Below are 15548 nucleotides of genomic sequence, written 5' to 3'. Positions count from 1 at the left end.
CTAATTTCAAAAAAAAAGTTCTTATACATTTTCACTATTTTAATAAAATAATAAATATCTCAATAAATTACTCAACTATAAAAAATAATTTATATATAAAATAGTAACGAAATAGTTATATTATTTAGCTAAGTACTATAACTTTAAATTTTAAAAAAAGTAGGATGAAAAAGGAGCAAAATGAAGCTAAAAAGCATAATGATTGTGGAAAACAAGTTGGTGGAAAAATAAAAACTAATAAGAGAAAAGTCCTAACAAGTTGGCTGGATTTAAGGAGTACTTTTGTTAGATATAATTATAAATACTGGTGCGTTTGGTTTGAAGTTAGAATCGAAATCGAAATGAGAATGAGAATAAGTTGAAATCGAAATTGGAATGACTCGTTACTTCATTCTGTTTGATTCGTCATCTGAATCAGAATTAGAATGAATCATTTCGATTATCGGCATTTAGTTCAGGTAAATATCATAAACAGAATCAAATTAATATACAAATTTTATCCCTATATTACATTTTGAGTTGAGCTACTATGCTATCGGAAGTATAGAGAACCTAGTGTTTTCGACTTTTTGGCCCTTAGATCAACTCCTTTGATCACTTGTAATTTTTGGATTAATATTATTACCTTATGTAGACTACTCAATCCTGAGAGGACTGCAATTATCCCAGCCGTACAATACTTGATCCAAGAGTTAAAAAGTCAGAAGTACCAAGTCCTCTATGCTTTCACTAGGATAGTCGTTCTATGCATACATTTTAATAACTTTTAACCATTTTGAATACTCTATTTAAAATATAAATAAACAACTTATAAAATAATTAATAAAAAGTAAGACACTTTTATATTTTATATTATTTAATATAAAAATAAATTATTTTTTATTATTTTTTATTATAATATTTATATGGTAACATATAAATTACAAAATTTTATATGATTCTAATAAATTAAATAGTTAACAAAACATAATCATTTTCTAAAGTGAAAGAGAAATTATATTTTCAAGACTAACATTATAGCAAACTAAAATTACTCGTAATAATATCCAAAATAATATATCATTATTCCAAACAATCTGAAAAAATTTATTATTAAAATTTTAAATAAAATTACTCAAAACTATGATACTATAAATAAAAAAAAAAATTTCAACATTTCTGCTAGATCCATTGGAATTTGGATTGACATAATAATTTAAAACTGAGTTCACAACTCAAAACATAAAATTTTATAATTAAAATTCAAACTGAAAATTAAATATTAAAAATTTACATCAAAATTTTGAAATGATGTTAAAATTTTAAATAATTTTTTTTAAAAAATAAAAGTTGAAATTGAGTGGATAATTCAAAATATAAAACTAAAATTTGATTTATTCAAATTCAAACTTAAAAGTACAATTTAAATTTCAGTTTGAATCCATAAAATTTAATTTTAATTTTAAATAAAATTTTAAATTTTAAATTTTAAATTAAATTTTAATTTGAATTCAAATTCATAAATTAGATTCGAAATGTTTGATTGAACTTTAATTTTTAATTCAAGTTCAAATTAAAATTAAAATTATAAATTTAATTTCTAAATTTAAACTTAAATTTTAACTAAAAACTAAGGTTAAAAAAATTAAATTTAATCTGAACAAATATCCATTCTGTCCGGATTCAACTTTAAAACTGGCCTCTTTGGTCAGAAAGAAAAAAGAGGTGATTGGGCAATTCCCGTTTCACCCAGAAATCAAAACTGGAATGGTACTTTCCAATACCAGAAATACAATCTTGCATTCCGATTTTGATTCCGGGGTGAAAAATGGATGAACCAAACATGCCTATTGTGTAGTTCAAAATATATATAGTTAATGCAATAATTATAATTACATAAATCTTATTTGGTTTGATATAGTAGAAAATACAATGATTATAATATATGTTTAGTTATGTGCTATTGATAAGTGCATTTATAAAATTTTATCATTTCATATATCAGATAATGAGATTACCCTCTATATAGAAAAAAATATAATTTTTTGTTTGGAAGATTAAAAGCCAGGTAAGCTTTATTTTGTTTAATGTTAAAACTGCGGCCAATTGGACGTAGTTTCAACTACTGCATAAGAGTCTTCTCGAGTAGTTCTGTTTGCAATAATTGAATTTAATTTCAAGCGGCTAATTTGAATTTGGATATAGTTACAACCGTAATTCAATTACAACTATACACAATCAAACAGTCCCTTAGTGGATCTATTTTGGCTGTAGATCCACTATCTAGCTGCCTTTGAAATTCGAATGGAATAGCTACTGATAGAATCTCTAGAAATGCTACAACCTATTATTTTATTTTCTTTTTGTCCTATATAATCAGTCACATGTAAATCATGTATCTCTAAAAACCTTATTTATTTACATGGATGCTCTAAAAGATTATGGGAATATATATATATATTAAAATAGATTCCCAATATATGCTTTGCTATGCATCTACATACCAACTTTACAAGTCTCATTAATTTGTGTTGCTCTGTAGATTTGTTTGGATGCATAGGCAAAGAACTCCTAAACAAAAAAAAGCAAAAAAATATAATTGCCTAGAAGGAGGAGGAGAATGTATATGCTCCATTCGCCAGATTTAATAAACGTTGAATCTTGGCTAAAGTGATAAATTTTTTGTGATACTCTAAATGCACCAATATTTTATGATTTGCATAAATCTTTTGCTGATATAATTTTCACCACGTTCTGAACTTTTGGTCAAATTTCACTTTAGATTTGAACTTTCAACTTCGATATTAGATATCTTAAATTTTTAAAAAATTTTACGTTGAATTTATCTTTCTTTATTATAGCATGTTATTGTCTACACTAGCGTGCTTCTATACATTCATGCACACACCGTAATCTTAGCAGCCATTTAACAATATTTTTTTTCTTTAGAATTTAAGTCATTGGATTAAAAATATAAAACTGAATAAAAGCTTGGTGGATTCATAAGGTAAAAAGTAGGGGTGTAAATGAGCCGAACACGAGCTGGCTCGTTAAAGTAACGAGCGAAAAAATTTCAGCTTTGTCGGCTTCATCTATTAACGAGCCACACGACTAGCTCACGAGCTGGCCAACGAACAATATTAAAAAAAAATAGATTAATATATATAAAAAATGAATTTATAAAATTTTATCCATTAGACTTTCATCTAATAATATTGAAAATTACATATAAATATGTTTTTATAATTAAGCTCATTTATATTTTTATTTTTCTAAAATTTAAATAATAAAAATATATATTATATATAATTATTTATTTTTATATAAAAATGTAAATTAAATAAATTATATAAATATAAAATATATATATTCGAGCTGTTATCGAGCCGAACACGAGCGAGTTGACCGTAGCTCGTGTTCGCTCTTTATTAAACGAGCTGAAAAATCCAGCTCGTGTTCGGCTCGTTTACTAAACGAGCGAGCCGATCTCGAGCTTATTTCGAGCCGAACACGAACTAGCTCACGAACAACGAGCTGGATTGCCACCCCTAGTAAAAAGATATGCGAAGAATCAAAAGTAGCCAAATTTTTTTTTACTCTAAAATGAAAATCTAAAATAAAATATTATTAAAATTTTGAAATCTTTTACACAAGATCTAAACTTTGGCGCTTAAAATGAAACTTAGATTAAGAGGTCAGAAACTAGCTACTAGTACAATTTATCATGTCTCACTAGTCAGTGTTTCGCCCATTAAGAATTTTGTGTATGACATTATTCCTTAAAAATAACAATATTTAATTTGTCATGTTGCAGTTTAGCACATTTCTACAAAGAAGACATAATTTTGGAGGGCTTTTCAAATCATCCATTTGAGAATATAAAATTTATTATCGTGTAGACGTCAGATCCCACATTTCAAGGCAAATTCGTAAAGTAGTTGAAGTTCTTCTTTTCTCAACTATTAACGGACTCAATATTTTTAGACCCATTAACTAAAATTTAAATTATGATATGTACGAAAATATTACAACACAAAATAATTTAATTTATTTGGATAAATTAGCAATTCTATTCTAATTATTTTGGCAAATAAAGTTGTAATTTTTAATGGTAAAAAATGTAAAAAAGGTTGCATAACCTAGGATGAAAAATATTTTATATTTCTAAGTTAATAGTTATTTTTTTATTTTGCTTTTAGAAAGTTATGAGTTTTGAGCTAAAAAGGCCAAAAAATATTTGGAATTTGCTAATAATTAAACAAAAGTAACCTTCAACTATCGTACCAAATTGTCTTGAACTATGAAATCCAACGATTCTGTGGCACTATATCCCACACACACAAATGGACAATTTGAATTGTCTTTTCCAAGCAATTTTCCTCTCATTTTCACTACAACCATGCAATTCAAAAAAATACACTTAACTGTTTTATAATTTTATATTTTTGTAAGTGTTTATCTTAAAAAAGATAGTAAATTAAGTGATATTTTTGAAATTGAAAGATGGTATAATGTACCATTTTATCATCTTATGATTTGTATTTTATCATTCTGTGGTTTGCAAAAAATATTATATTGTCATCCTGTTTAACAGTAGGTTCCTACAATGAAAAAAAATAAAATCACAAAAATAATTAAATACAACTTTTAAAACCGCATGAAGATCAAATAAAATACACTAAACCATCTATAGAGAAACTAAAGTACAACTTTTAAATTATACAATGACAAAGTAAAAATACGTTAAACCACATATGGGAGATGGGAAGTTTTTAAAAAAGTGAAATGCTACACGTACTCTCAACAGTTTGGTGTAAATTTTGCATCCAATTCATTCAAAGATATAAAATAACTCTTTTAAAATTTTAATATAAATAAGATAGAAATGCAATAAATCTGATATAATAATAAGTTCTTGGTTGGAGGAGTGTAATATTTATTTGGCCAATTTGCATAAAAAATCCACTAGTTTTGCGCTTTTGCAAAAGTGGGCCACATTTTTCGATTTTGTAGATTCGGGCCGGATTTTCAGCAAACTGATCAAAATACTCTTATACCTTTTTCTCTTTTTTTTTTTTTTCTCTCGTTCTTTTTTTCTTCCTCTTCCTAGAGAGCGGCGGAGGCAGAGGCGGCCGGCTTCGGTTTTGTCCGGCGTATTCTTACCCTCGCCCGCGCACCCTCCGCCTTCCTCGCCTCCGACCTCGCCGAGGCTGCGCTACGACTTTTTTTTTGCCCCTCTCCGACCCTTCTCCACCGCCTCCGACGATGACGCCTCTCTCGCCCTTCTCGCCTTTTCCCTCTCCCTCCTCCTTCGCCTCCTCCGCCGCCTCCGACGACGCCGCCTCTCCGCCGACATTGGCGCCGCGGAGGTCGCTGCGGTGCTGTAATATCCTTGTTTGAGTTGTTGGGGGGTATAATTGTAATTTTTTTGATGGTTATCTGTCACGCCTCGGGGCCGATTTTAAAAGTCTTTTTTGAATCCATTACCATTTTGAAATCAGAGTTGCGGAAAACGTGCCTTTTATTTTATTTTTTTTTTCAACTTGGCCCACGTGACGAACAGACCCGCCACAAATACAAAGTTCATCTGTCCACTCGGATAGAGTCTCCTTTGTATTTGCACGGTGTACCAATAGCTACATCAGGATCTCAACTACAATCTACAATTATCAATCATCAACCAATTCATGATATGCAATAACATACAGCTATCGATCCTTAGAGATGATGCATGCCTCTAAACACTCCTTAGGCGCTGGATGATGCAATGCACAATACAACAATCATCCAATTTGAAAAGTGCTCCCTACCCGGAAGCTTTGTTTTTAAACTCTAATTCCATCAGTCATAAAACAGTCAAAAAAAACTTTTTAAAACTGTTTTCCACTCGGAAACTCTATTTTGAAAACCGACTAACTCGAAGAGTAGGAAACCACAATGTGTAAATACACGAAAATCCGATATCCATAAAAACCAACAGCCAAATCCACAAACCTCTGTTCAAATGTATAAATAACGAAAACATCCACAACTAAAACCAGTTCACAACATTCAAGCAATCAGAGGATTATCTAACTGAACCATTTATTTAAACTATTAAAAGCAGGAATGAAATAATCAGGGTGACGGTCGCTATACCAGACTAGCTAGATCGTCCTCTCGTCGAGCCCAAAGTCCAACTCCATGCCCGAATCACTTGGGAAAATGGGGGGTGAGAAACCACAACAGAGCCACGAAGGAAAGCCGTAATCACCGGAAACCAAAGGAGATAGATAAACAAATATAGATGCTGATATGAAAAGTCTACAGTAGCTACAACAGATAAATAAAAAGCAATAAACAAACCTGCTACTGTATAGATAACAATGCAAAGAATGCCTCAAAGTACTGAATAGAAACTGTACCCAATCTGTGCCTGCTGTATTGGTCNAAAGTCCAACTCCATGCCCGAATCACTTGGGAAAATGGGGGGTGAGAAACCACAACCATGGTTACCTAGTGGGTACGACAGAGCCACGAAGGCAAGCCGTAATCACCGGAAACCAAAGGAGATAGATAAACGAGTATATATGCTGATATGAAGAGTCTACAGTAGCTACAACAGATAAATAAGAAGCAATAAATAAACCTGCTACTGTATAGAAAATAATGCAAAGAATACCTCAATGTACTGAACCAAAAACTGTACCCAATCTATGCCTGCTATATTGGTTCGCAGACCTCAAGCGCTGCCTGTCACTAACTGCACCAACATGATCCATCCACCCCACAAAACGACCCATCCGGATAAGTACACCTCCGATCAGTGGCCAAACCGATCCAGTATCATGAATACCCTCAAGTACTGTGACTAAGTCATGCTGGTATGCTCAAACAAAAACCGGCTGAAGCCGGTGCCTAGGCCGAAGCCAACAACAAGGGCGTATAACGCCGAACCATGATAGATGCTAGGGCGTACAACGCCGAACCATGATCAACTAGATCGAAACACATGACAAAGGAGTCGATGTGTTGCCTGGACCCAAGTTCCACAAAGATACTGAAATATAAATGCCAACCTGCTCTACATGTCTATCAACAACTAATAAATGCAGCCAAGAAAGTACACTACAACAAAAGTAGTTTTTAGTGGCGACTTTATGATGGCGACAGGGAATGTCGCCACTAATGTAAATTATATGGTGGCGACATTTATTTGTCGCCGTCAATGCATAGAAGATGGTGGCGACAATTATTTGTCGCCGCCAATGCATAGAAATTGGTGGCGATATTTGTTTGTCGCCCGCAATGGATATAAAATGGCAGCGACATATAAGAGTCGCCACTGAAACAGAAAATATAGCGGCGACAATTTGTCGCCGGTAAAAAAGTAGAGTATTAGCGGCGATGATTGTCACCGCGATATATCCTCATCAGCGCGCCAAACTTCCCTCCCTTTTTTTTCACCAACTCACCAACACATCATCTCTCCAGAATGACATTTTTACCCTCACTTGTTTAATATCTATTACACAAACTCTAGGGGTTTTATTGTTTTTTAACATATAAAAGGAAATGTAAATTACAGCTGTAAACAAATTAAACTTTCATCTACTCTTTCTCTCTCAGCAGCTTTACCCATCTTCGTTGTCCCCTCCGCCTCCGCCATCATCGGGAGCAGAAGCTCATCTTCGAAGGTGGAACCGCGGTGGAACCGCCTTCTAGCCAAACCCACAGGTGGAACCGCGGCCAGAAGCTCATCTTCAAAGGTGCGTGCTACAAACCCTAGATCGCTCATCCTTGATATCTTCCCGACGGCGGTGAACCCTAATCTCTTGCAACTCGGGACAAAAAGTGGGGGGCGGGGGGGGGGGNAAAACCAACCTGTAAAGTTGCAAGAGGAGAAGGGTACCCAAATGATCAAAAGATGGAGAGAGAGAGGGGGGTGGGGGACAAAAAGTGGGGGGAGGGGAGAGACTTATTGGAGAGGAATCTGAGGAAACTGAAATCTAAACTTTGGGAGAAAAATAAATAAATAAATAAATAATAAAAAAGTAAAGGCAAAATTGTCACAGAAAGAGCAGAAGCAGAAGCAGCAGCAGCTGCTGCTATTGGAAGCCCTCTTTTGCCTTTTTTATTTTCACTCTCTCTCTCTCTCTCTCTCTCTTAGATTCATTTGCTCAAAATATTTTTATTTGTTTACACTAATTTAAGAAAAAGCTTCAAATACTATCTCTATTGTTCAGTGATTATTCTGTAGTAATAATCTCACTTATATTTGCTTTTGAAACTTATGAGCAAATCATGTAAAGACATGCTAACAAGGATCCTTAGTTCTAGAGATACTAACATTATTGGAGCTGAAGAGGTTTAGTATAAAAATATGTTGTATGGATACTCTGGTTTGTCTAGATTTTTAGAGGTGGGGTAAATAGAAGGAAATAAGAGCAAAAGATAGGCCCTGAGAAATAGCTTGTTTGATTGAGCTTGTGGAGTTACATTCACAATAGAAGATTAAAAAATTGAATAAAATATACGTTTGTTATGCCAGGTACATGCTCTTAGCAACCCTTAGCCACTGCTGTTGTCATTTGTCGAGCTGAATGAAACTATATATCACGGAGGGGATAAATTTGGATGGGAGTATAACATGTGTTAGACAACAGATTGTAAATTTGTGAATGTTCTTTCAGACTCCTTTTATATAATTTTGAGTTGCTTAGAAGTCCCTGCCAAAGGAGAATTGCCCTGCTATTCTACCCCACAATCACTTCTTTGTATGATATTTATTAACAAGCATAGATATGGGTATGTATGCAACTCATTGATCATTGATCACAGAGGTATTTATGTCGACTATTATGCACACGGATAGTTTGCTGTTCTTATATATGTGCTGCTAATGCTATCTACTTGTAGGACTTCAGCTTTAAACAACACTTCTTGTTGAAAGTAGTTGGGGACAACATAATCATGAATCTCCAACTCTATTCCTACAGCAAAGAGATCCTAAAGCATGAGATTACTAACTAGCATGCGAATCTTTAAGGTTGTACAATGTTGGTCCCAACTCTTTCATCTTTTCTATCTTATTGTAGTCTTTGATCAAAGTTTCAAGGGTTCAATGTGGCAGCGCAGCTAGTATAAAAGAATTCTCTTTCATCTGTTTCCCTCTTTTTTCAATGTCATGGTTATCGCGATGGATCTCTATTCATGCATTTGAAGTTTTTGTTTTTATTTTTGTTTTTTGTTTTTTTTTGGGGTTTTATATTGCTTCCACATTCAATCCGGTGTAATTTTGTGGTTTGTTCTTGGAAATCGAAGTGTGTTAGCTAAATCACGGTGGATTGAATCTGATAAAGATTAATCTGATTCATTTTTCTGTAGTATTTAGTGTTTTGAGCTGTGCTCACATGGTAATTACTTTGAGGAGCTGTTGCTACTTGTTTTGCCGTGTTGAGATAAAGCTTGTAGGCTCTAGTACAAACACCTTTTTCTTCATGCTTAAAAGTGTAAATTGATCCAGTGTTTGCAAGGTCGGGGCCAACTTACAGAGAAAAAGAGAATGAAACTTTAGAATTGTTTCCAAAATCCTGCTCTTACAGTTCTATGTGATTAGATTATATTGGTTGATTACGTTTTTTCTTTATGACGATTTGTGATGGTTGGGACACTTGCTCACACAATTTGCGCATTTTATCAACTTTTCTGGTGGCACTTTTTGTTCCTCTTTTGTGTGACTCTTTTGTTTAAGGCGTGAACTACGTGCAGAAATTTCGGCTTTTTACCTCCTGAGTATAACCGTCACTCTGCTGTTGCTGATTGGTTTACAAGGTTGGCATTGACAACTTGAATTATTTTGTTTCGGCGAAATCTCTCTTCGGGTTTTGAATTTGTTTGTTGTGTGATGTGCCTTTCATTTTCCCTCCTCTCTTCTTTCTATATTCTAGAATTTTCAAGAATTTATGATGAAGAGTTTAGCGTTGGTGGTATCGGTTCTTTAATTATCTGCAAGTGTAGCTTATTATCATGGAGGGAAAAAAAGTCAAATTTTGTTCTTGTGGCAATAAAGATGTGTTTTTTTTTCCTTTTATTTTCCTGATTTTGGATTTTAAATTCTTAGGCTCTACTTCACGCGCATGCAATTGGGAAACCCGCCGAAGGAATTCTACGTTCAAATCGACACCGGAAGCGATATTTTGTGGGTGGCTTGCAACCCTGTAATGGATGCCCCACATCCAGCGGATTAAATGTGAGGCCTCCCATTTCCTCAAATTCTTCTTTCACAATTGTGTGCTTTTTTTTTTTTTCCTTTTTTGTTTCATATCGATTAAATTGAACGCATAATCTTGCTTTTTATATAGGTGAAAAACGTTCTAAAGTTCTACTAACTTCAATTTCTAAATAACTTGAAGACTATGTTTAAATATCTTTTACTAACTTTAGTAAAAAATTTTTGCAACTAACTTCAGCTTATAATTTTTACATAGTATTCTATGCTGCTTTAGCTTTTCTTCCTCTTTTGAATGTGAAGGCATAGTGTAGAAAACTAAAAATTTATCAATCAATGCCATCCTTCAACTTTTTGCTTATTCAACTTTGAGCCACAATGTGCTTTGGGTTGGACATATGTTCAAAATCTTTAAGTGTGTAAAAACCATTAGAAACAAACATGCGAATAAGGTACATGAAAGTTGTTTATGATGTAATCTATATTCTCATATATCATGAACAACAATTATATTTATTTAAGTATGATATTTATTTCTTTAACTGTAGTATAAATATTTTCCTCCCTTAATATTTTCTCCTTTTGTCTTATTTTTTGAAAATATATTCTTGATGATCTTTGATTTCTTTCCACTTCACACTGTTTCTTAAACTTTGCAAGCATGATTCAACTGTGCATCTTCGCACCGAAAGCGTGAGTCCCGCATTACTTTCTAAATCTGGTGTTCTTGGAGCCTCGCAGAGAGCCTTGTCGACACGAACCTGCTTCTTGAAGACTACGCTAGGCATCCTCTTTACAGTGGTTGTGGGCCGGAGTAGGAATTTGGGGAAGGCTGGGTGGTTCTAGACATTACAACAAATTTCTTTCAGGATTTGATTCCTTGTTCGTGAGTTTTTCAAGGTAAAATGTAGTTATTCTTTAATATGTGATATTAGAATTCGTATCTAATGTTTGGTACCTTCAAAGCTAGCATTGTTGTAGGGTTTACTCAATCTATACTTTTAATTTAGCTTCAAATAATGATATGCCATAATCTCAAAATCAAAATAACTGTTCTTTAGTTGTTTGATTTTGAATTTCTATTTGACACTACTATTTTATTGCACAATCTATTTATAGATTTAATGTCTTAACTATCCAAAGCCGATCTCGTTTCTTATTTGATGCTATCTTTGTCTGTCTGTAAACAGATATATGTATCTTTTGTTGTCTGCCCACTCTTCATACAGAGATTTCTCATTAGATAATCAAACCTTAGTTTAGTGTTCATAGTTGCAGTAGTGCTGCTGGTAGATTATCTTCAGATATCAAATCATATTGTTGAAAAAATGATAAATAACGTATCAAAATGTAACGTTGTGCCAAATTTTCTAATTTTTGTTGGTTGGACACTTTGATGCATGGACATGATTGCTTTTTATTTTTCTATCCTTAATTCATGGATGCATTGTTTGGATTTGGTTTTGCCACTGAGCATCACACACTGTTGATATTTCTATGACCAAAGAATAGAATTTATAGGACAAGATTTCTGCTCCTGACTGCCTATAAAACAAAGCATAAAGAATGGCTGAATACACTTAATCAAACTTATCTTTTCAAAACCAGACCATCAAATTCACTAGTCATTTTCTGATTTAGAAGTTATTTTCTAAAAGGTTGGGTTTGATGTTCAGAATACCTATACAAGTTAGATGGAGGACATCCAATTCCTATGCATGTACAATCTTCTATCTTCTACAAGGAGAGTTTTATATAAATTTTTTGCCTCATTGTATGTTTCTACATTTGAATCACGCACTTTGAGTTTGATAGCTTTCTTTTTTGTGTTTTGTGGTTGACTTGAGATGATATAATAATACAACATAATGTATTGTGGTTTGACAATTGCTTCTCTGTGTTGCCTTTGGAAGTGGTTTGACAATTGCTTCTCTGTGTTGCCTTTGGAATGAATGACCCCTTGTGATTAAGTAATTCTCAATTAAACAATTATAATGTATTCTAATAATTTGTTAGCTTTTGGTGGATGAAACTTTTGCTGTCCCGCTGGTGATCCCCAATTTTACTCTACGATTTGCTTCAGTTACAATTTTATCCTGAAATTCTGATTTAGTCCTCCAAGTTCTATACTTGATTTGACCTTAATTTAACTTCCATCCGAGAGTATTAGTTTTATCTAATATTATGTTGTGTTGATGGATGTGTGATTTCTCGACATTTAGTGAGAGTTTCATATACTTATTAGGAAAAATGAAGTCTCAAAGTTACTCGGTTTCTTTGTTACTCTTAATGCTCAAATTTGGTTACATGAACTGAATTAATGTCAGTTTCTGTCTGTTATATAGTTCATAGCCAATATTGTTATCTACGTACTTGGCCTCTTTATTCTTATATTGTTTCCGTTATCAATTCAGGAATCAACAAATGTTGAATAGCTAATTTTTCTTTATTTTTATTTGCAGATTTATAAAAGGTGGTGACGAGAAAAATTTTGGCAGGTCATTGGCGATGTATTGAATCAAGTTTAAGAATTTAGACATATTTTGAAAACTTTACATTTGATAGCAGGTGGAAATGACAAAAACACTATTATTATGTTTTGTTTTTTTGTTGTGTTAGGTGATTGTATTAGGTGACATTAATACAATGATACTCTAACATGATTCTTGTGAGACAATTTAAGTTACTTAGTTTGATTCAATCTTACTTAATATTTTGTCCCAAACTTGTAGATGATTAGTTATTTTCAACTTCTTTCTGTAAATCTTCTTGCGTGAGCATATAATCTTTGTTGTGAGAGGCACAATTCGATATAAAATATAGGATTTCTATTTGTTGATCTGTGATTTGTTTGGAAAGCTTTCTGTCATATTTATGAGAATTGGCTCTCTTTGTCCCAAATTTTATTTGGTTTTGAGAGGATTAACTTGAAATTAAAGGTTAAAATTTAAGAATGAGAAATTTTTATAACTATAGATTATTTTTTAGCAATTTATACTAAATTAATAATATCTAGCTATTACTACCAATTATTTTTTATAAAAAATTAATTTTATATCAGAAAATTGGTGGCGACAGTAGTCGCCACCATAAAACAGCCATAAATGCCGCTAATTATCTACTTTTAGTGGCGACAAATTGTCGCCACCAAATATGGAGTCCGATGGGGTTTTAGCGGCGACGGTATGTCGCCGCTAATTATCTAACTTTTTGCGGCGACGGTATGTCGCCGCTAATTATCTAACTTTTAGCAGCGATAAATTGTCGCCACCAAATAGTTTTGCCGATGGGGTTTTAGGCGGCGGCATGCGGCGACAAATTGTCGCCGCCAAAACGTTTTTCGTGGCGACAATTTGAGCTATGGCGGCGATATTTGTCACCACTAAATCTTGTACCTGTAGTAGTGGTAAGATATACCGATGATAACAAGCAATGACATGTAGAGTCTACTAAACTGGAATAGAAACAACAGGGGAAGGTGAAACGATCTCACCGACTACCAGCTCGAAGCACCCACCTGTCACTGTCGCGTCGGAACGCTAGGTACGCACAAGTTGACCGGACCTACGAAGATCCACTAGGTCAGTATCCAACCCACTAACCTAAAGTACACAATCTCACAAACCCCCACACAAATCCACGTAATCGGTTTTCCAAAACCGATCACCGTAATTCTCCGGAAGTCCCGAAAACCACACTAGGACGTCATCGGGACCCACTAAGTGTCCCGAAACTCACCGACTTGTGACACGAGTTACCCGCTGCCACAGAACACTCCGATTTGGATGTCTTGGCAGCAAACACAAGATAACACCACTACACAATTATCGCCGGATAATTGTACTAATACGGGTTTCCGGAAGCATCTATTTCGACACCGGAATCCACCGTCGCTCACCTATCATCACCGAGCCCACAAAATGATGATGGTGACCAGCCAACAAGGCTCAGCGACAATTCACAAGATAAACAAACCACGTTGGAAGAAATCCAAACTGAAACCGCGTTCTTTCGGTGAATTTCGCCGAAAGATGCACCGAAATCGACTTCTCGATTTCCACGAAGGCTATTGGATCATGGACAATCAGCCCAGAGGTCACTACACACACACATGCACCGCCCACAGTAGCCACATAATGCACAATTGCACAAAAGCCCCTTTATTTACATAAAATCCTATTATTTTATATAAATTGGGCGATCAAGTGGCTCGTTCACACAAATCGAGGACTTCCAAGGTCCGCTGAGACACATAGTGATAGGTCTCAATGTGCTAGAGGTTGTGCTCACGATCCGGAGCACAACGGCTCACTGTGGGCGGCGCGGCAGCAATTCGAAGTTCTGCGAACATCGCGCAGTCAGGGGAAAATCGCGCCGAACAGAGCTAACCGAAATCCGTTGATCCAAAATGAGGTAAGCACTGTGATCAGCACTGACCAACGATCATCGTGCTCACCTCCGAAGGTATCGAAACAGTCTCGGATCGTTGAAAAAACGCGCGCAAACATGAAACAGCAGCCGAAAAGGCTCGACAGGGTCGACACCGCCGAAACAGCTGAATGGAGTCTCCCCGACAGAATCTAAGGTGAGCATGATGATCAAAAATTTGCCACGATCATCGTACTCCCTTCCATAGAAATCGGGGAGGCTCGGGAAGCTCGGAACAGCAAACAACCCAAGTAAAGCCCTATTTCGGGCTTGGCCGGAGCAAGCTTGCTCCGGCCGGCATCCGGCGGCACGGCGAGGCGCGTGCGGGCCAGTGATGGGTGCGGGGGAGGTGAGGAACACGATGCTCACCTTGGGTGGTGGCTGGAAGCGGCGGCAGCAGCGGTGGAACAAGCCGAGCCCACACCAGCTAGGGCTCGGATTCTAGGGAAGCTGTGGCCACGGCGGCGGTCAGGGCACCTCGGGGACAACGGCGGCGGGTTGCTGGAGGCCGAAGGGGTGCCTCGGGTGCGGCCCCGAGCGACGGCGGCGCGAGGGGAAGGCCGCACAGTCAGCTTGGCCTGTCCTAGGCCAAGCCGGGCGCAGGGTGCAGCAGCGTCAGCAGCGACGCGCGGAGGTGACGGCGGTCGGCGGGGAGGCTTGCCAGGGCACAGGGGCGACCAGGAGGCCACTGTAGGCCTCAGATCTGCTCAACAACCCAGAGAGAAGAAAGTCTCGGCAGGAGAGGGGAGAGAAAAAAGTTGGCTGAGGAGGTTAGCGGTTGCTGTTGCGGCCGGGGCTCGGTCGCGCGACCGGAGCGGGCAGGGAAGAGGGATGAAGGTGGCTGGGGGTTAGCTCGAGCTAGGGTTAGGGTTCCAAGGTAGAAAACCCTAGAATACATATATATATATATATATATATATATATATATATA

General features: G+C 35.7%; 1 long non-coding RNA gene across 6 annotated transcripts; it reads left to right on the top strand.

Moving 5' to 3' along the window:
• On the top strand, positions 7632–12900 carry LOC109722675. Of its 6 annotated transcripts, none has more exons than XR_002219522.1 (5): positions 7638–7727; positions 9730–9792; positions 10082–10210; positions 10931–11089; positions 12652–12900. It is a non-coding gene; the product is annotated as an uncharacterized LOC109722675 (long non-coding RNA). The 6 variants fall into 6 exon arrangements; XR_002219523.1 differs by having other exon boundaries at positions 9713–9792; XR_002219526.1 differs by lacking the exon at positions 7638–7727 and adding an exon at positions 7988–9007.

This window comes from Ananas comosus, linkage group 17 (genome assembly GCF_001540865.1).
Source record: "Ananas comosus cultivar F153 linkage group 17, ASM154086v1, whole genome shotgun sequence".
NCBI lineage: Eukaryota > Viridiplantae > Streptophyta > Magnoliopsida > Poales > Bromeliaceae > Ananas > Ananas comosus.
The sequence above is the reverse complement of the archived record's forward strand: the minus strand, read 5'-3'. Positions and strand labels throughout refer to the sequence as shown.